Below are 20,497 nucleotides of genomic sequence, written 5' to 3'. Positions count from 1 at the left end.
GCTGCGCAGCTAGCGCCATTCGACGGCCAACACCGCGGTTCCTGGTGTGTCCGCTGTGCCGTGCGTGTGATCATTGCTTGTACAGCCCTCTCGCAGTGTCCGGAGCAAGTATGGTGGGTCTGACACACCGGTGTCAATGTGTTCTTTTTTCCATTTCCAGGAGTGTATAACATCATAAGCATTCTCTTACTGAGCCTGTTATGAATTAAATAAAACCAATTTTTAGAGACCTGAGTGACCCTGTTTTGCCTACTAAATGTCTTCATGGGAGCACTCAGAATACAAATGAAAGTTTCAGCCATTGCATATGGGAAAGATTACCCAAGAATGTTTTTGTAGGACTAAATACATTAAAAGTTGGTGTTTCAATGATGGAGTGATAGGAAGGTTGGAAGTCCTGAGAAATTTAGGCATAAAATGTGGCTCTAATATGGAAGATCAATTGCTTGTGTGGGACAGACAATGGTTGCATGAAGCTGAAAGATTCGCTCTTCAAGTTACCAAAGAAGCAAGAAGTGCTAAAAGGAGTGCCAAGAGAAAGCTTGAAGATGAAGAAATGCTGCAGGATGAAGACTACGCTTCAGGAATGTTCTGAGGCACAGTTTAATTGGACTCATATCTTCATTTGCAATTTCCCTTAAGTTGTATTTTTCAGAATTCAGGTACAAATATTTCCCAAACTTTATACAGCATTGCTCTAATTTTTTTCTGTGATTTGCAATAGTCCATACTTAGGTAGTAGACCTAAGCTTTATTGAAGATATAGAAAAAATATCTTTTTATTAGAAAAAAATTATAAAAATGAAAATGTAAGATGAGATATACATAATAGGTGGAATTAAATAGGTCTAGTATCTCAGCCATCATGTCATGATATCTGGTAAAAGTTTGGTCTCCTTCAAATGTATAACATTGGATTAAATGGTACCTCAATTTGAGGAAGCATTTTGGGAACAGATTCAAAAATATTCAAAATACTTCTAATTTGTTTAGAAAGTGTGCTGTATTACCCGATATGAACAAAAAGCCTGTAAAACGTATATATTATAAACAGTGCCTGAAAGAAACAGGTGTTGATTTTTACGCAATATTGAGCCGGGAAAGTATACTGTATTGTTAAGAGTGCAAAGTGAATTTCGCTGTTAAATGGAGAGGTGAGAGAGGATGGGTGGAAAGAGTACACTGAAGTCTCTATGAGAGGGAAGGTTTGTCTGATGTGATACAAGAAGGAACTGGAGTCGATTTAGAGGAGATAGGGGATCCAGTATTAGAATCACAATTTAAGAGAGCTTTGGAGGACTTAACAACAAATAAAGCAGAAAGTATAGATAACATTCCAAATGTTGCTCTGTACAACATACGAGTCTGGCGACATACCACCCGATTTTCGAAAAAATATCGTCCACACGATTCCGAAGACTGGAAGAACCGACAGGTGCGATAATTATTGCACAATCAGCTTAAGAGCTCATGCATCCCACCTGATGACTAGAATAATATACAGAAAAATGGAAAAGAAAACTGATGATGTGTTAAATGTCCATTAGTTTGGCTTTAGGAATGGGAGAGGCACCAAAGAGGCAATTCTGACCTAGAGGTTGATAATGGAAGAAAGATTAAAGAAAAAAGAAAGCAAGACAAAATTATAGGATTTGTCACCCAGGAAAAAGCGTCCAACAATGTAATATGGCGCAAGATGTTCGAAATTCCGAGAAAAATAGGGGTAAGCTATGAGGAGAGGCAGGTGATATACGATATGTACAACAAGAACGAAGTGCTGGGGTTAAGAAGGATGTAAGACAGGGTTGTAATATTTCGCCCCTACTGTTCAATCTGTACATGGGAGGGTCAATGATAGAAATAAAATAAAAGTTCAGGAGTGGAATTAAAATTCAAGGTGAAAGGATATCAGTGATACGATTTGCTGATGATATTGCTATCCTAAAATGGTTCAAATGGCTCTGAGCACTATGCGACATAACTTCTGACGTCATCAGTCGCCTAGAACGTAGAACTACTTAAACCTAACTAACCTAAGGACATCACACACATCCATGCCCGAGGCAGGATTCGAACCTGCGACCGTAGCGGTCGCTCGGCTCCAGACTGTAGCGCCTAGGACCGCACGGCCACTCCGGCTGGCATTGCTATCCTGAGTGAAAGTGAAGAAGAATTGCATGATACGCTGAACGGAATGAACAGTCTAATGAGTACAGAGTATAGACTGCGAAAGTAATGAGAAGTAGCAGATATGAGGACAGAGAGAAATTTTACATCACGATTGATGGTTACGAAGCAGATGAAGTTAAGGAATTGTGCAACCTAATCAGCGCAATAACCAATGACGGATGAAGCAAGGACGACGTCAAAAGCAGACTAACACTGGCAAAAAAGACATTCCTGGTCAAGAGAAGTCTATTAGTATCAAATGTATGTCTTAATTTGAGGCAGAAATTTCTGAGAATGTACGTTTGGAGCACAGCATTGTATGGTAGTGAAATATTGTCTGTGGGAAAATCAGAACAGAAGAGAATCGAAGCATTTGAGGTGTGGTACTATAGCCGAATGTTGAAAATTAACTGGACGGATAGGATAAGGAATGAGGAAGTTTTGCCGGCCGGGATGGCCGAGCGGTTCTAGGCGCTACAGTCTGGAACTACGCGACCGCTACGGTCGCAGGTTCGTATCCTGCCTCGGGCATGGATGTGTGTGATGTCCTTAGGTTAGTTAGGTTTAAGTAGTTCTTAGTTCTAGGGGACTGATTACCTCAGAAGTTAAGTCCCATAGTGCTCAGAGCCATTTGAACCATTTTTGAGGAAGTTTTTGCAGAATCGGATAGGAAAGGAACGTGTAGAAAACGCTGACAAGGGGAGGGTCAGGATGATAGGACATCTGTTAAGACACCGGGGAATAACTCCTATGGTACTAGAGAGAGCTGTAGAGGGCGGAAACTCTAGAGGAAGACAGAGACTGGAATACATCCAGCAACTAATTGAGGACGTAGGTTGCAAGTGTTACTGCAGCACGGAGAGGTTATGGAGAGGTTAGCACAAAACAGGAATTGGTGAGAAGACTGGTGACTCACAAAAAAATATCACTTTTGCAAGACTTATGGGAACCAGAAGCACCTGTGAAGACGTCCAAAGCAGCTCTAGGCAAAACGCTAGGAACAATAGATCTTAGTGAGTCACGGTAGTACATCATAGACGATTCACCATGACCTAAAATAAATCGGTCAATAGTTAAATACTTTTAGTTTATTCATGTACAAATCTTCTTAACACTCTTACAATTAGAAGTATGGCAGTGTTGATATTAAGAATGTAATCTGTTTGCATTACAACTGATGGATAACGTAATGTTTATTCTTGACTAGGGACTCGCCCTGGCTTCACACAGATGCCAGCATCTATAGCCAGATGACTTGTTCATAACGCAGTTTGTTTGTCTAGTAATGTACAGAAACGTTGCTCGTCAGTCAGTCTGTAAGTGAAAACCATTTCAGAAGCCCTGTAGTAGTTCCTGAGATTAGCCTAACATAAAGAAAAATGCGGTGGGGTACTTTACTCTATAATATGTACAGAGCTCACGTTACAGTTTGTATGTGTATTTCATATTTCATTAACCTTATTTTATTGACATTTTCATTATACATTGTACTGTTTCTCCTGGGGTTTAAAAGAATGTAAACTAAATACTACGATAAATTTTATAAATAATCGACAAGTACGCCATAGAAGAAGAGATAGAACTACAATGGACATGTTATTCCATGGACTCTTGCGCGTCTATGCATGAACTATCTTTCCTTTGTCTTTCACTTATCTTATTCTAAGAGGACGTTCTTGTGTAAAGCACATCTTGCTGTACCAGCTGATAATGTAAGTTGTACTTAAAACCTGATAAATATAATGATTATTTTGTCAAAAGAATTTTTGTATTTGGTGAATCTATTGTTAGTCTGATACCTGTATTGCCTTAAGTAGATATGGGCCTTAACAAAGAATTTTCATTGTTAGGCGCCATCTTAGAAAAATTTTTAACATTTTTCTTTTAGCTCATCTACGAGACGTCCGTCGGTTAGGACAATCAACTTTATTTCAGATTCCACGAGACCGGAGACAGCTACTAATAATTTAACAATCTTATTTACCGATTTTCTTTCATAACGAGATAACATCCCAGGCAGAAAAGGTCTGGTCACAGGATTCCAGTTTCATTATAGAATTTCATTTGTAGATGCTACTCTTGTTATCTTATATTGGGGAATCGAGACGAAACCACGATGTTACGTATTACAGTAGTGTACATCGAACAGACTTGGCAAATATTCTCTGGTGCAATAAGTACACAACTTCTCACGAGCCTGGACTAATATCTGTGGTATTGGGTAAATAAGAAAAGGACAATTAATTATCGACGATTACGTAATTACCCTGAGAACTGAGCTAGTTTACTGAGTGCTTATACACGTCGGGCTAAATTAAACAACATATTGTTAATAATATGCCTACATTAGTTATTTCTCTTTTATGCTGAGCCATTGCATTAAAGTGTGTTCCTTTTTTATATACGTCACGGCTCATATTCATTCTATTACATTACACTGATAGCAAAGAAAAAGAGTCACAAATAAAAAAAAATTATTTTATTACATTACAACATCCTTATATATGATATCGTTGAAGTGCTTCACATGTATCATTGCACACATCAGAAACTGGGATGAAGTAGCTAATAAAATGTGAAGCCGTCATTAACATAAATTTCTCCACTTGCAGCCGCGCCGAGTGGCCGAGCGGTTTGAGGCGCCTTGTCACGGATTGCGCGGCCCCTCCCGCCGGAGGTTCGAGTCCTCCCTCGAGCATGGGTGTGTGTGTGTGTTGTTCTTAGCGTAAGTTAGTTTGAGTAGTGTGTAAGTCTAGGGACCAATGACCTCAGCAGTTTGGTCCCTTAGGAATTCACACACATTTGAACATTTTCCACTTGCAATAAATCAAAGAGTATAAAGACTACCCTTTCTTCAGGTTACATTGGTCGTCTGTAAATAGTGTTCAGCTTTGAAGTTTCAGTCTTAGCTGTAATGAGAAGCCAGGGAAAACCGTCAGCCGATATATCTTCAAACTTTTGGACTAATACCAAGGAGAGCTGGAGATGATATTCAGTGTTAAGTCAGTACAGCCACAAATTTCACATTTAGGTAGAAGTCGAAGCTTAATTGTTCCTAAAATGTGGATCGTCCATGATGCATGCCGATAGTCCGCGCAGCTACGATAACGCTGTGTTCTGGATGGCGCAGCGTTTAACGCACCTGCGTTGTAAGTATGTAGTCCCGGGTTCGAATCCCGGTCTGGTACACATTGTCACACGTCGCCGCTGATTCCCGACACTGCAGATAGCAGTGATCCCCTCCCTTTCTTTTCCTTTCTCCCGCTCTCCAGGTTTAATATATACAGGGTGGTCCATTGATATTGACTGGGCCAAATATCTCACGAAATAGGCGAGAAACGAAAAAACAACAAAGAACGAAACTCGTCTAGCTCGAAGGGGAAACCAGATGGCGCTATGGTTGGCCCGCTAGATGGCGCTGCCATACGTCAAACGGATATCAACTGCATTTTTTTAAAAATATTACATATTCCTATATTACGTGTGGTAGGTGGCTCTCTAATAGTCACAAACATATGGCTCACATAGACGAACAGTTGGTAATAGGTAGGTTTTTTAAATTAAAATACAGAACGTAGGTACGTTTGAACATTTTATTTCGGTTGTCCCAATGTGATACATGTACCTTTGTGAACTTATCATATCTGAGAACGCATGCTGTTACAGCGTGATTACCTGTAAATTCCACATTAATGCAATAAATGCTCAAAATGATGTCTGTCAACTCAGTGCATTTGGCAATACGTGTAACGACATTCCTCTCAATAGCGAGTAGTTCGGCTGCCGTAATTTTCGCACATGCATTGACAATGCGCTGACGCATGTTGTGAGGCGTTTTCCGTGGAGCACGACAGCAAATACACGTCAACTTTCCCCACAGAATGAAATCCCGGGACGTCAGATCCGGTGAACGTGCGGGCCAATCCACCTGTCATGAAACATGCTATTCAATACCGCTTCAACCGCACGCGAGTTATGTGCCGGACATCCATCATGTTGGAAGTACATCGCCATTCTGTCATGCAGTGAAACATCTTGTAGAAACATCGGTAGAACATTACGTACGAAATCAGCATACATTGTACCATTTAGATCGCCATCGATAAAATGGGGGCCAATTATCCCTCCTCCCATAATGCCGCACATACATTAACCCGTCAAGGTCGCTGATGTTCCACTTGTCGCAGCCATGGTGGATTTTCAGTTGCCCAATAGTGCATATTATGCCGGTTTACGTTACCGCTGTTGCTGAATGACGCTTCGTCGCTAAATAGAGCGCGTGCAAAAAATCTGTCATCGTCCATAATTTCCCTTGTGCCCAGTGGCAGAACTGTACACGACGTTCAAAGTCGTAGCCATGCAATTCCTAGTGTGTAGAAATATGGTAGGGGTGCAATCGATGATGTAGCATTCGCAACAACGACGTTTTTGAGATTCCAGATTCTCGCGCAATTTGTCTACTACTGATGTGCGGATTAGCCGCGACAGCAGCTGAAACACCTACTTGGGCATCATCATTTGTTGCAGGTCGTGGTTGACGTTTCACATGTGGCCGAACACTTTCTGTTTCCTTAAACAACGTAACTATTCGGCGAACGGTCCGGACACTTGAATGATGTGGTCCAGAATACCGAGCAGCATACATAGCACACGCCCGTCGGGCATTTTGATCACAATAGCCATACATCAACACGATATCGACCTTTTCCGCAATTGGTAAGCGGTCCATTTTAACACGGGTAATGTATCACGAAGCAAATACCGTCCGCACTGGCGGAATCTTACGTGATACCACGTACTTATACGTTTGTGACTATTAGAGCACCATCTATCACAAAGCGAAAAAAGTGGTCCTAAACCCTTCTTATTTCTTTACGTTCTACACGAATATGTAATTAAAAATGGGGGTTCCCATTTAAAAAAAAACGTAATTGATATCCGTTTGACCTATGGCAGCGCCATCGAGCGGGCCAACCATAGCACCATCTGTTTTCCCCCTTCAAGCTAGTCGAGGTTCGCTCTTTTTAGTTTTTTCGTTTGACGCTTATTTCGTGAGATATTTGGCCCGGTCACGATCAATGGACCACCCCGTATACATCGGGATGTACCCTATGGGTTTTGGGGTGGGAATTTAAGGGACTGTAGGCCTCAATATTCGACATAAATTTCAACTGATTCGTCTAGCATTGTCTAAGAAAGAGTGTTTTTAACAGTCGGACAGAGAGACGAACATCAAAGCGATCCTAGAAGGCAAGCGGATCCCAACCCATTGGCTGCGGCCCACTTGAGGGCAGTGGGCAGCGTGGGACTGGGTCGTGAACGCTGGTCGAGAGTCCAAGACAAGGCAAAAAAGTATCGGGAACTTCGGGATCTCACTTGTCAGAGTCAGCGTCAACGAGTACACAGTGGAATAAGAATTAATACGACCTGTTGCTGTCCCAACCACTCACAAGGGAATGATCCATTATGACATGTCGAAAACTACCCAGTTTTTGTTTTTAATACACGGAAAAAATGGGTCAAAAGCAGCTGCTAAGACCGACTACCAGTATTTCAGTAATTCTTAAAAATTTTTTTAGTGTTCAAAATTACCAATGCCGTTTACCGTCAGGTGGCTGGAAGTGTAGACCTCTACAGACTGTGATACAGGGACAGCGCACGGAATTGGCTGCCTAGTCATGGCATAAACATACAACATACCGCAATCCGATCGTAATTAGTAGAGTTGGTAGTTTCTCGTACGCCAACAGCCTTGCCGCAGTGGTAACACTGGTCCCCGTCAGATCACCGAAGTTAAGCGCTGTCGGGCTGGGCTAGCACTTGGATGGGTGACCATCCGGTCTGCCGAGCGCTGTTGGCAAGCGGGGTGCACTCAGCCCTTGTGAGTCAAACTGAGGAGCTACTTGATTGAGAAGTAGCGGCTCCGGTCTCGGAAACTGACACACGGCCGGGAGAGCGGCGTGCTGAACACATGCCCCTCCATAACCGCATGCATTGACGCCATTGGGCTTAGGATGACACGGCGGCCGGTCGGTACCGTTGAGCCTTCAGGGCCTGTTCGGGAGGAGAGTTTCTCGCTTTGATTTCGCTCATTTAATACCCTGACCCAAAAAGATGGAAGAATGGTGTTCCACGGCCCGTCTAGAGCCGAAATTACTAGAGAGAGAGCTTTGCTCAGATCTATTGATACTGGAGCGATCATGGTCCTTTTAAGCAACTATCCCATTATTTGCCTGGAGTGACCTGGGTGACTGCAGGAAACCGACATTTGGACGGTACACCCGGGAATTGAACCCAGGTCTTTCGAATGTGAGGTAAGGGCGTTAGCCACTACACCACATCACATGGTAATAGTGCTGAATTACTACACACTGAGACGCTTGATGGGAATTCCTAGAAACTATCTCTCTGATCGAGGCTTTCCAACTTTTTTTCTTTATTTCCTTTTTTAAAAAAAAAAAGTGCCGTCATGAGAAGACTAAATGAAGCTACTGATCTGAGGCTAAAATGCATTTGTATTAATACGGATATCAATTCTCTCGTAGGCGACAAAGAATGGCCAAAAGCCAATGCGTTCTTTCTAACATTGACCACTCGATTTTGAGTTTTTATCTAGTTGAGACAACCAAACGAATATAATACAAATCTTTTCTTTATAAAAAATATAAATACTGAAACCAGGCCTCAAAGTTTTTCTTACAAAACAGGTGGTCCGCACAGCTAAAAAGCTTGGGATCTGGTCCTGGAAGGGTTTCCTTTTCTAATAATGAGGGACCCTAAAAGTAAACTCGGTTGTGCAATTCTCTGGAGGAGAACCAAATAAACTACACTGAAGCGCCATAGAATCTGGTACAGCCATGCATATTCAAATACAGAGATATGAAAACAAGCAGAATATGGCGCAGTGACCGGCAACGCCTGTATAAGACAACAAGTGCATGGTGCAGTTGTTAGGTCGGTTCCTGCTGCACCAATGGCAGGTTATCAAGATTTAAGTGAGTTTGATTGTGGCAACGATGGGACACAGCACCTCCTTGGTAGCGATGAAGTGGGAATTTCCCCATACCACCATTTCACGAGTGTACCGTGAGTATCAGGAATTCAGTAAAACATCAGATCTCCGACATCGCTGCGGCCGGAAAAAGATACTTCTGGAACAGGACTGAAGAGAATCGTTGAACGTGACAAAACTGCAACCGACCCGCAAATTGCTGCAGATTTCAATGCTGAAGCATCAACTTCAGCGTGCAAATCATTCAATGTACCCTTGATGACTACGCGTCACAAAGCTTTGAGCCTCGCCTCGGCCCGTCAACACAGACATTGGACTGTTGATGACTGGAAACATGTTGCCTGGTGGAATGAGTCTCGTTTCAAATTATATGGAGGGGATGGATGGGTACGGGTATGGAGACAAGCTCATGAATCCATGGACCCTGCTTTTCAGCAGCGACTGTTCAAGCTGGTGGAGACTCTGTAATGGCGTGGATCGTATGCATTTGGAGAGATATGGGAGCGCCTGATACGTGTAGATACGACTCTCACAGGTGACAAGCATTCTGTATGATCGCCTGCATCCGCTCATGTCCATTGTGCATTTTGACGGACTTGGGCAACTCCAGCAGGACAATGCAACACCCTACAACTCCAGAACTGGTACAGAGTGGTTCCAGGAACATTGTGCTGAGTTTAAGCACTTCCGCTGTCCACCAAACTCCCCAGACATGAACATATTTGAGCGTATAAGGGATGCCTTGCAACGTGCTGTTCAGAAGAGATCTCCATCCCCTCGTACTCTTACGGATTTATAGACAGCCCTGCAGGATTCATGGTGTGAGAGTTCCCTCCAGCACTACTTCAGACATTATATTGTGTTGTATGTTAAACGGGGGCCTACAAATGACGGAGAGGCTCCGTCCCCGCCGCAGCCGCAGTGGTCCACAGCCCCACGACGACTGCCGCAGTCCACTTCACCCCTCCGCCGCCCCACACCGAACCCAGGGTTATTGTGCGGTTCGGCTTCCAGTGGACACCCCAGGGAACGTATCACACCAGACGAGTGTAACCCCTATGTTTGCGTGGTAGAATAATGGTGGTGTACGAGTGCGTGGAGAACTTGTTTGCGCAGCAACCGCCGACATAGTGTAGCTGAGGCGGAATACGGGGAACCAGCCCGCATTCGCCGTGGCAGATGGAAAACCACCTAAAAACCATGCACAGACTGGCCAGCTCACCGAACCTCGACACAAGCCCGCCGGGCGGATTTGTGCCGGGGACCAGGTGCTCCTACCCGCCCGGAAAGCAGTGCGTTAGACCGAACGGCTAACCGGGCGGGCACTTTAGACATTAGTCGAGTCCATGCCACGTCGTGCTGCGGCAGTTCTGCGTGCTCGCGGGGGGCCCTACACGATATTAGCCAGATGTACCAGCTTCTCTGGCTCTTCAGTGTGTGCTGTTTTCACAACGCCGCAGAACGAGTAAGTAACGCTTAGCTATGAAAAGAAACATTCCATTTACTTATTATTCTATAAGCTGCAGAGAGGGAAACGCTTCGTGTGAACACAGCTTTTATATGACGCAGCTAGCGTCGCCTGCAGTGCTTTCGGTCACGTCGCCACCGAGTGCAGAACTTTCCGCGCCTCTGAGCTTTCCGGCGCGGCAGCAGCGGACAGCAGAGCCCCCTGCCACCCCCTCCACTGCCCCCCCCCCCCCCCAAGCCCGACACAGTGTGACGCAGACCCTTTCCAGCTGGAGGCCTGGCCTGGAGACACGCGCCCGGACTGTAAATTCCAGCGCGGCGCCACGGTGGGGGTGGGGAGGGGGGAGGGGGGAGCCTTAATGGATCGTTAATGGGCTGGGAGGCGGCGGCCAGCCGGCAAACACACAGTGGGAAGCCGAACCTGTGTCTGGGGCCCCACCAGTAGCTGGCTGCCGGCTGCCAGCTGAGAGAGCGCTGTTTGCTGTTTCTGTCGCTGCCCGCAACAGCGAGACAGCGGAACGTCGTCCACTGTAGCTCGCTTCTTCAGAAATGTGCGCGCCAAGGTACACTGAAGAGCCAAAGAAACTGGCACACCTGCTTAGTATGGTGTAGGGTCCGCGTGAGTGCGCAAAAGTGCCGCAACAGGACGTGGCATGGACTCAATGTCTGAAGAACTACTGGAGGGAACTGACACTGTGAATCCTGCAGGGCTGTCCATACATCCGTAAGCGTACAAGTGGGTGATCTCTTCTGAACACCTCGTTGCAAGGCATCCCAGATACACTCAATAATGTTCGTGTCTGGGGAGTTAGATGGCCAGCGGAAGTGTTCAGACTCAGAAGAGTGTTCCTCGAGCCTCCCTGTAGCAATTCTGGACGTGTGGTGTGTCGCATTGTCCAGCTGGAATTGCCCAAGTGCGTCGGAAAGGACAATGGAGATGAGCGTATCTACAGTTCCTCAGATCTTTTTTACACCATGTCCTCAAGTGATAAGTCCATAATGGCATCGTCAAAACATATCAATATAATCACCACAGCATCGTCACATAGATCTAAAGTAATTGCAATAATGACTGTGTCGACGATGCGGCCTATTCTACACCTTATTTTAGATCTATGCGACGATGCTCTGCTGATTATATTTATGTGTTTTGACCAAGCCATTATGGCCTTATCACTTGAGGACATGGTGTAAAAAAGACCTGAGGATGGTCATTACGGACTGAAACCGGTCATCGTCTAAAGAATTGATATTGTGGTCAAAGAGTGCAATAAAAGTCGTTTCAATAAACAAACTGCCTTCAATTAGTTGCATAGACGGAACACACCACCACGACAATAATACTTGTTACACAGATCATGAATACGACACTTCATGACGATGTGGATTGCGTGAATTTAACGTAACTTTTCATTACACTATATGTGTCACAGTTACTGCTTCATATATAAAAATTCTTCCATTGAGTAGGAGTTGTCATTCAGAAATTCTTAAAATTAGTTTTTAAATGTTGCTTGCCTATCTGTCAGAATTTTAATACTATTTGGCAAAGATTTCTGTGGCAGTGAAATTCACCCCTTTGTGTGCCAAATTTAACCCAGAATAGTGTAGAACATTCTTTCTTCTAGGATTATTTTTGTATTGGGATGGATTATTAATGACAAATTTCGTATGAGGATATACGTATTGCGAAGTTACTGTGAATATCCAGAGTTTCTTAAATAAATGTCTGCAAGGTGATCTTGGTTGGGCCCCAGCTACTATTCTGAGTAGACCCATTTGCGCATAAATACTTTTGCTCTTAATGATGGATTACCTCAAAATATTATGTTATATGACAGCAGTGGATAAAAAAATGTGTAGTAGGCAAATTTGCTGACCTGTGTATTGCCAAAATTTGCAGTAGCCCTAAGAAGCATAAATATCTCAACCTAACCGTTGCAGGAGATCATCAATGCGTTTCTTCCAATTCAATTTCACATCAATGCACACATTTGTAGCGTCGCATGCTCTGCGAATGAAATGCGGTCCTTCGTTCGCCTTCCCCACAACATTTTCTGTGACGGTTCCAGTTTCACTACTTCGTAATCGTCTTGCCTAGGAATTTAGATTAACAGAAATCCTTTAAATTTTATGTAAGTTACTTTGTAATCGAAATTGAAGGCAATCTATCTAAGAAGGCTACTCGGATTGTTCCTAAATCGTTTTTACAGATCAGGAATAGCACAGGGCCTTTAACTCTTCCTTGGAGAATCGCAGATATTCTCCTGTTTCAGTCTATCTGTAGCCTGTAGCGAATTGTAATTTATTATCCTCTCTATTATGAGTTTCAGGGGAGTGTAGGTCACTCATGAGGAGAATTTATGTATTGTACGTATGATTTGTGGGTAACGTCGTGATTCTAGATTTATTTTGTTACGGAAGTAAGTTACAGGTTAAAATGCAAAACACTTTTTTTAGGCTTGACGTAGCGCGACTGCATTAGAGATTTCCTTTCAGAAACATCACAGTTCGTAGCGACTGACGGAAAGTGATCGAATAAAACAGAAGTAATATCTGGCGTTCCCCGAGAAAGTATTATAGGCTTTCTGGTTTTCCTGATCTACACAGACGATTTAGTAGACAATGTGAGTGGCACTCTTAAATTGTTCGCAGGTGATGCTGTCATTTACCGTCTTATAAAGTGATCAGATGATCGAAACCAAATGAAAAATATTTAGACAAAGGTATATGTATGGTGGGGGCAAATTGCCTCTGAATCAGGAAACATGTGAAATCATCAATATGAGTTCAAAAAGAGATCCGTCAAATTTCGATTACGCGATAACTCACACAAATTTAAAGGCTGTCAATTCGACTGAATACCTAGGTATTACAATTACGAACAAGTTAAGCTGTAACGATAGCATAGGTATATGATGTGCGAATTGGGGTGGCACTCAATAATACAAAGACGTTTTACGTTGTGGCAGAATCTTCTCATGAAACTTCCAACACCAACTTCCTCCTCAAAATGTGAAAACATGTTGTTGGTAACAGCCTACGTGGGGTGAAATGATCATTATAATAAAAGAAGAGAAATGACGTCTCACACAGAAGGCTTTATACGTTTGTTTCTACCACGCGCTGTTCCACAATGGAACGTTAGAGAAATAGCTTGTAAATGGTTCGATACACTGTCTGCCAGGCACTTAACTGTGAATGGCAGAGTAATCACGTAGATATAGATGGAGATGTGGTGTCAGTTGCCTAATTACTACACATATTTACATCACCAGTTGAAGCAAGTTATTGTCATCTTCAGATATGATAAATATCCACAAACAGTTACACCATGATGTATAAACTCTACTTATATATATTGAATATCATGAAAATATTACAAAACATGCGGAACTATACATTAGGCAAGGAATTTAATAATTTTTTCAAAATGATTTATGTTCACCGACGTAAATGAAGATATTCCATTCCCTAGTTCGCCCTTCCAGGCACCGACATTTTTTTAACATTGAAGAGTAACCCCTGTCCTTTCTCAGGGTTCGCACTATCTCGATATAGAAATTCATTGAAATCAATTCAGCGGTTTGATTGTGAAAACATAACGAAGTTACTTTTGCATTTATAATATTATCGTGGAAGTATGGATTGCATACGACGATGATTGTATAAGCATTATATTTATTAAGTGGCATCGTATTACGTAGAACATATCAAACAATAAAGACATTTTCACAAATTCGGTAAAATTCAAAATGCAAATAATATTTACTCGAGAATGTACTGTGGTTGAAAGTATGATCTATGTTTGTGCCTGTGGGACACCATGACGGACGATCTAACAGCATCTTTGGCTTTGTTCAACGACTTTGTTTGAGTTATCCATCTGGTTTTTTTTCCTGAATTTTTTGTTCCTTGACATTTAGATCTGTTGTAGTAATAAAATGCACAATACTTACGCCGCATTAATTGAACTGTGGATCATAGTGCCTTTTAAAAGAGTAAATACGTACTTTTCCGTAAATCGCGTTAGATTATTCAGAACAATAAACATCCTGCGTTAAACAGTTTCCAAAATAGTCTATTTGTTCCTCAGCTGTCTCCACGTCCAAATGTCATCGAAATTAGTTCACAGGTACAGCAGTGAAGACGTATCAGAGTTACTTCCGCAATCGTATTATTACGTACGGAAGTATGAATTATCGTCTCTATGAATTTTCATTTGTTACAAAACGGACAGCAACACTCTTAAGAAGCAATGTTAGTTGACGGTTTGGTGTAGGCTGTTAGTTGCTGGATGATGTAGAGACACAATTTGCCTTTGGGGCTTATTATTACGTGGGCAGTTAGTATTTTTGTATGATAAAAAGAGACCTGTGTAGTGTGTAAACTTCAAATATTGATAACTCTGGAAACTTCTTCTTTTCTTGGCTTATCGCATTCGCCTGTCATTCTGTTTGTTATCTGTTCTCGTCGTAGACAGTATCCGTATCGACGTACAGCATTATGTAAATTATCTTGGATAACGGGGAATAGTTTGAAGCAGACTATTGCATCATGCTTCCACATTTTCTAACAACAATTTTACATTTTGAAATTGTCGGTTAGTTTTGTTTCATGATTACAATTAGCCGACTTGGACCTGATCTGTTTAGCTGCCATTACGGCTATCTCAGCGATACTAATTGCAGTAATTACACAGAAACTGTTTGTTTCTATAATCACTAAGTCTGACGCACAAGTGCTAACAAGATTGTCGCAGTTGAGATATTTAAAATTCACGGTCGCGGAACAACTAACCATGTCAATCACTTTTGAAACACAAGATTTCGTTCTTCATCTGTGTGGTCATATTGTCCGTAGGTGCTTTACAATTCCTGAGGGTATGTTCGTTTTGTCGTTGCAACTACCAAGAAATGCGTGCTTCTTTTTTTTTTTTTTTTTTCACCGGACGAGTTTCGCTTTATTGAAGTAATGCATCTTCTGTGGTCTGTAATTAAAGATATTTATAATTTGATTTGTTTTTAAGATCGAAAAACAATTCGTTAACAATCTGTTGCTTTTTACTTACGGCGATTTCCACTTGGTTTCTCCCCTACATCGGGAAATGCCGTCTGCTATCATATTTTTGGATTTTTTCTTCGTTAGACACTCATACTTGCAGTCTAATTTTGCGGCGGAACTATGCATTTCTCACGTTCAACACAGCAAGTTTTCTCGCACACCACTGTTTTCTGTTCATTTTTATACTTCTAACAAGTGAATGGTCAGACTTGTCATGTCGAAACATGTGTTGCTTTTTTTACCACTGTGAGTTAACATTGCAAGAAGTCTGTACGCAGAATTTTAGCTGCTGACATGACCTGGAAGTCTGTCAACAATTTTATGAAGTAAGACATTATTGTCGCATGCAATAACTGCCTCTTGTACAACCCTGACCTCTCTCGCTACGTTATACCAACGCCATCTAGGGACAAGGTGGCGTTAGCTACGCGACGCTCTCTTGCCACAGCAGTGAGTGAGCTGATTCCCCCAGTGAAAGCGATCGTATGATAATTAAACATTCGTTGATAAATATGGCTGATATGTTATCTACTGTGTAAGTATGTACTGTGGTTTGTGTTATGACGTGCTGGCAACATAACATTGCCACTAGTTTGTCTACTACTATAATCTCCGTTTTTAATTTTAGTTAATTGTGTGTGTGTAATTCTATTTAAATATGTTTCTGTGTGTTTATATACAATATAAGAGTAGTAAAGGAGTATCGATTTTCGTTTTTGAGGGAGTGAAAAGCCATGATGAGTGGACGTAAGCGTATAGTAGTGTGATGGAGTGTGAGGAGAAAGTGAGGAGCAAGAAAATGAAGGGAGAAACCGTACGGAAATCACCGTAAGTAAAAAGCAACATAATGTTAATGAACTCCTTATCGATCTTAAACACAAATAAAATTATAAATATCAGTAATTACAAACCACTGGTGATACTTTAGCTCAATAAAGGGAAACGCATCCGGTGGAAAAAGAAACAAGATTTTCTTGTAGCTGCAAACACATCATGACAATATTTCGTGATTTTCTTTTAATACTTCATCTGAGCCGTCCATTTTGTGACCTTCAGTCCAGAGACTGATTTGATGCAGCTCTCCAAGCACTATAACCTGTGCCAGCCTCTTCACATCCGAATAGCCACTGCAACCTATATCCTTCTGAATGTGCTTACTTTATTCTTCTCTTGGTCTCCCTCTACGACTTTTACCCTGTGTGCTTCCCTACAATACTAAATTCCTGATCCATTTATGCCTCAGATTGTGTTCTACCAATCGATCTCTTCTTCTAATCAAGTTGTGCCACAGATTCCTCTTCTCTCCAATTCCATTCGGGACCTTCTCATTAGTTCGTGATCTACCAATTCAGTCTTCAGCATCCGTCTGTAGCAGCACATTTCGAAAGCTTCTAATCTCTTCGTGTCTAAACTATTTATCGTCCATGTCTACATTGCATACAAATACATTCAGAAAAGACTTTCTGACACTTAAATCTAACTCGATGTTAACAAATTTCTCTCCTTCAGAAACGTTTTTTTTTTTGTTTTGTTTTTTGCCATATCCAGTATACACTTTATATCTTCACTACTTCGACCATCGTCAGTTATTTCGCTTCCAAAATAGCAAAACTCATCTACTACTTTAAGTGTCTCATTCCCTCAGCGTCACCTGATTTAATTCGACTACATTCCATTATCATCATTTTGCTTTTGTTGATGTTCTTCTTATATCCTCCTCTCCACACACTGTCCATTCTGTTCAGCTGCTCTTAAAAGTCCTTTGCTATCTCTGACAGAATGACAATGACTTCGGCAAACCTGTAAGTTTTTATTTCTTCTCTATGCATTTTAATTCCTACTCGAAATATTTTTCTTTTCCTTTATTGCTTGCTCAATATACAAATAGAATAACATCGGGGACAGGCTACAACCCTGTCTCACTCCCTTTTCAACCACTTCTTCCCTTTCATGTCCCTCGACTCTTGCAACTGCCATCTGGTTTCTGTATTGTAAACAGGCTTTCGCTTCCTGTATTTTACCCTGCCACCTTCAGAATTTGAAAGAGGGTATTCCAGTCGACACTGTCAAAAGCTTTCGCTAAGTCTACAAATGCTATAAACGTAGGTTTGCCCTTCCTTCAACTGGCTTTTAAGGTAAGTCGTAGGGTCGGTGTTGCCTTGCGTGTTCTTATATTTCTACGGAATGAAAAACTGACCTTCCCAAGGTCGGATGCTACCAATTTTTCCATTCTTCTGTAAGGAATTCGCGTTAGTACACTACTGGCCATTAAAATTGCTGCACGACGAAGATGACGTGCTACAGACGCGAAATTTAACCGACACGAAGAAGATGCTGTGATATGCAAATGGTTAGCTTTTCAGATCATTCACACAAGGTTGGCGCCGCTGGCGACACCTACAACGTGCTGACATGAGGAAAGTTTCCAACCGATTTCTCATACACAAACAGCAGCTGACCGGCGTTGCCTGGTGAAACATTGTTGTGATGCCTCGTTTAAGGAGGAGAAATGCGTACCATCACGTTTCCGAGTTTGATAAAGGTCGGATTATAGCCTATGGTGATTGCGGTTTATCGTATAGCGACATTGCTGCTCGCGTTGGTCGAGATCCAATGACTGTTAGCAGAATATGGAATCGGTGGGTTCAGGAGGTTAATACGGAACGCCGTGCTGGATCCCAACGGCCTCGTATCACTAGCAGACGAGATGGCAGGCATCTTATCCACTTGGCTGTAACGGATCGTGCAGCCACGTCTCGATCCCTGAGTCAAGAGATGGGGACGTTGCAAGACAACAACCATCTGCACGAACAGTTCGACGACGTTTGCAGCAGCACGGACTATCAGCTCGGAGACCATGGCTGCGGTTACACTTGATTCTGCATCACAGACAGTAGCGCCTGCGATAGTGTACTCGACGACGAACCTGGGTGCACGAATGGCAAAACGTCATTTTTCGGATGAATCCAGGTTCTGTTTACAGCATCATGATGGTCGCATCCGTGTTTGGCTACATCGGGGTGAACGCACATTGGAAGCGGGTATTCGTCATCGCTATACTGGCGTATCACCTGGCGTGATGGTATGGGGTGCCATTGGTTATACGTCTCGGTCATCTCTTGTTCGCATTGGCGGCACTTTGAACAGTGGACATGTGTTACGACCCGTGGCTCTACCCTTCATTCGATCCTTGCGATAGCCTACATTTCAGCAGGATGATGCACGACCGCATGTTGCAGGTCCTGTAAGGGCCTTTCTGGATACCGAAAATGTTCGACCGCTCCCCTGGCCAGCATATTCTCCCGATCTCTCACCAATTGAAAACGTCTGGTCAATGGTGGCCGAGCAACTGGCTGGTCACAATACGCCAGTCACTACTCTTGATGAACTGTGGTATCGTGTTGAAGCTGCATGGGCAGCTGTACCTGTACACGTCGTCCAAGCTCTGACTCAATGCCCCGGCGTATCAAGGCCGTTATTACGGCCAGAGGTGGTTGTTCTGGGTACAGATTTCTCGGGATCTATGCACCCAAATTGCATGAAAATATAATCACACATCAGTTCCAGTATAATATATTTGTCCAATGAATACCCGTTTATCATCTTCGTGTGTAGCAATTTTAATTGGCCAGTAGTGTAGCTCAGGAACAGTAGAGTGCCTATAACACTTTGGGGAACGCCTGCTGAGAGGCGTCGCAGCATAACAGCGTAATGGCGGTGTCGCAGCACTTACATTCCATTCGCGCGGCCATCGCGCCGTCATGGAGTAAGATATTAATGCTCCGTCAGCGCCTCTCGCTCCGAGACGCCCCACCGCCGCCCTTTTATATTTTTTCGGGAACTATTTTTCTCGTTCCGCGCTCTGTCAACCCGGCCTCGGTTCGCCCCCCGTGATCCCCCCGCCGGCTGGGGCTGCTCCAGCGCTCTCGCCGCTAAAGACGTTTTGCGGGTAACGAGGACGCAAAGTGTCGTCGGGCCAGAGGTGGGTCCCCCGAATAATTCATGAGGCGCGCGCTCTGCTGCGGTTCTCGTCTGGTCGCACGGGCCAAAACCCACCGCATTGCGGAGCAGCCGCGGCCCCAGGTCCCGGCTGCGTGGGCGGCGGGAAAACTTTTTTCATCACTTGCCGAACCTGAGAGGAATGGCCGAGAGGTGTGCCTGTCACCTCCCCCCCACCACCTGGGGCGCCATATTAAAAAGAAACTGCGCAGGCGCGGGAGCACAGCTCGTCTCGACACACACACACACACACACACACACACACACACACTTGTACCTCGGCCCTTTCAGACCGTCTTCGTCACTCGACTCTCACACCACGGATCAGCGGTCGTCAAACTGAGCCCCGTGGGACGCATGCGCCCCCAGTCGCGCATTACTGCCGCCCGCGGTAACATACATTGTAATGTCATGCGAATACGAATTTAATATTTCTAACCCCCAAGAAAGCACGTGTTGACAGATGTGAAAATTACCGAATTATCAGTTTAATACACTACTAGCCATTAAAATTGCTACACCAAGAAGAAATGCAGATGATAAACGGGTATTCATTGGACAAATATATTATACTAGATCTGACATGTGATTACATTTTCACGGAATTTGGGTGCATAGATCCTGAGAAATCAGTACCCAGAACAACCACCTCTAGCCGTAATAACGCCCTTGATACGCCTGGGCATTGAGTCGAACAGAGCTTGGATGGCGTGTACAGGTACAGCTGCCAATGCAGCTTCAACACGATACCACAGTTCATCAAGAATAGTGACTGGCGTACTGTGA

The 20,497-nt window shown here is 43.3% G+C and overlaps 1 protein-coding gene and 1 pseudogene across 1 annotated transcript in view; one reads left to right on the top strand and one right to left on the bottom strand.

The window, feature by feature from the left end:
* The window catches only part of LOC126428183 (aminomethyltransferase, mitochondrial), a 173,384-nt gene that overhangs the window by 61,538 nt on the left and 91,349 nt on the right, over positions 1-20,497 (bottom strand). The gene's annotated exons all lie outside the window — the stretch shown is intronic.
* LOC126428677 (5S ribosomal RNA) lies at positions 7,912-8,029 on the top strand (annotated as a pseudogene).

This window comes from Schistocerca serialis, chromosome 12 (genome assembly GCF_023864345.2).
Source record: "Schistocerca serialis cubense isolate TAMUIC-IGC-003099 chromosome 12, iqSchSeri2.2, whole genome shotgun sequence".
Taxonomy (NCBI): Eukaryota; Metazoa; Arthropoda; class Insecta; order Orthoptera; family Acrididae; genus Schistocerca; species Schistocerca serialis.
The sequence above is the reverse complement of the archived record's forward strand: the minus strand, read 5'-3'. Positions and strand labels throughout refer to the sequence as shown.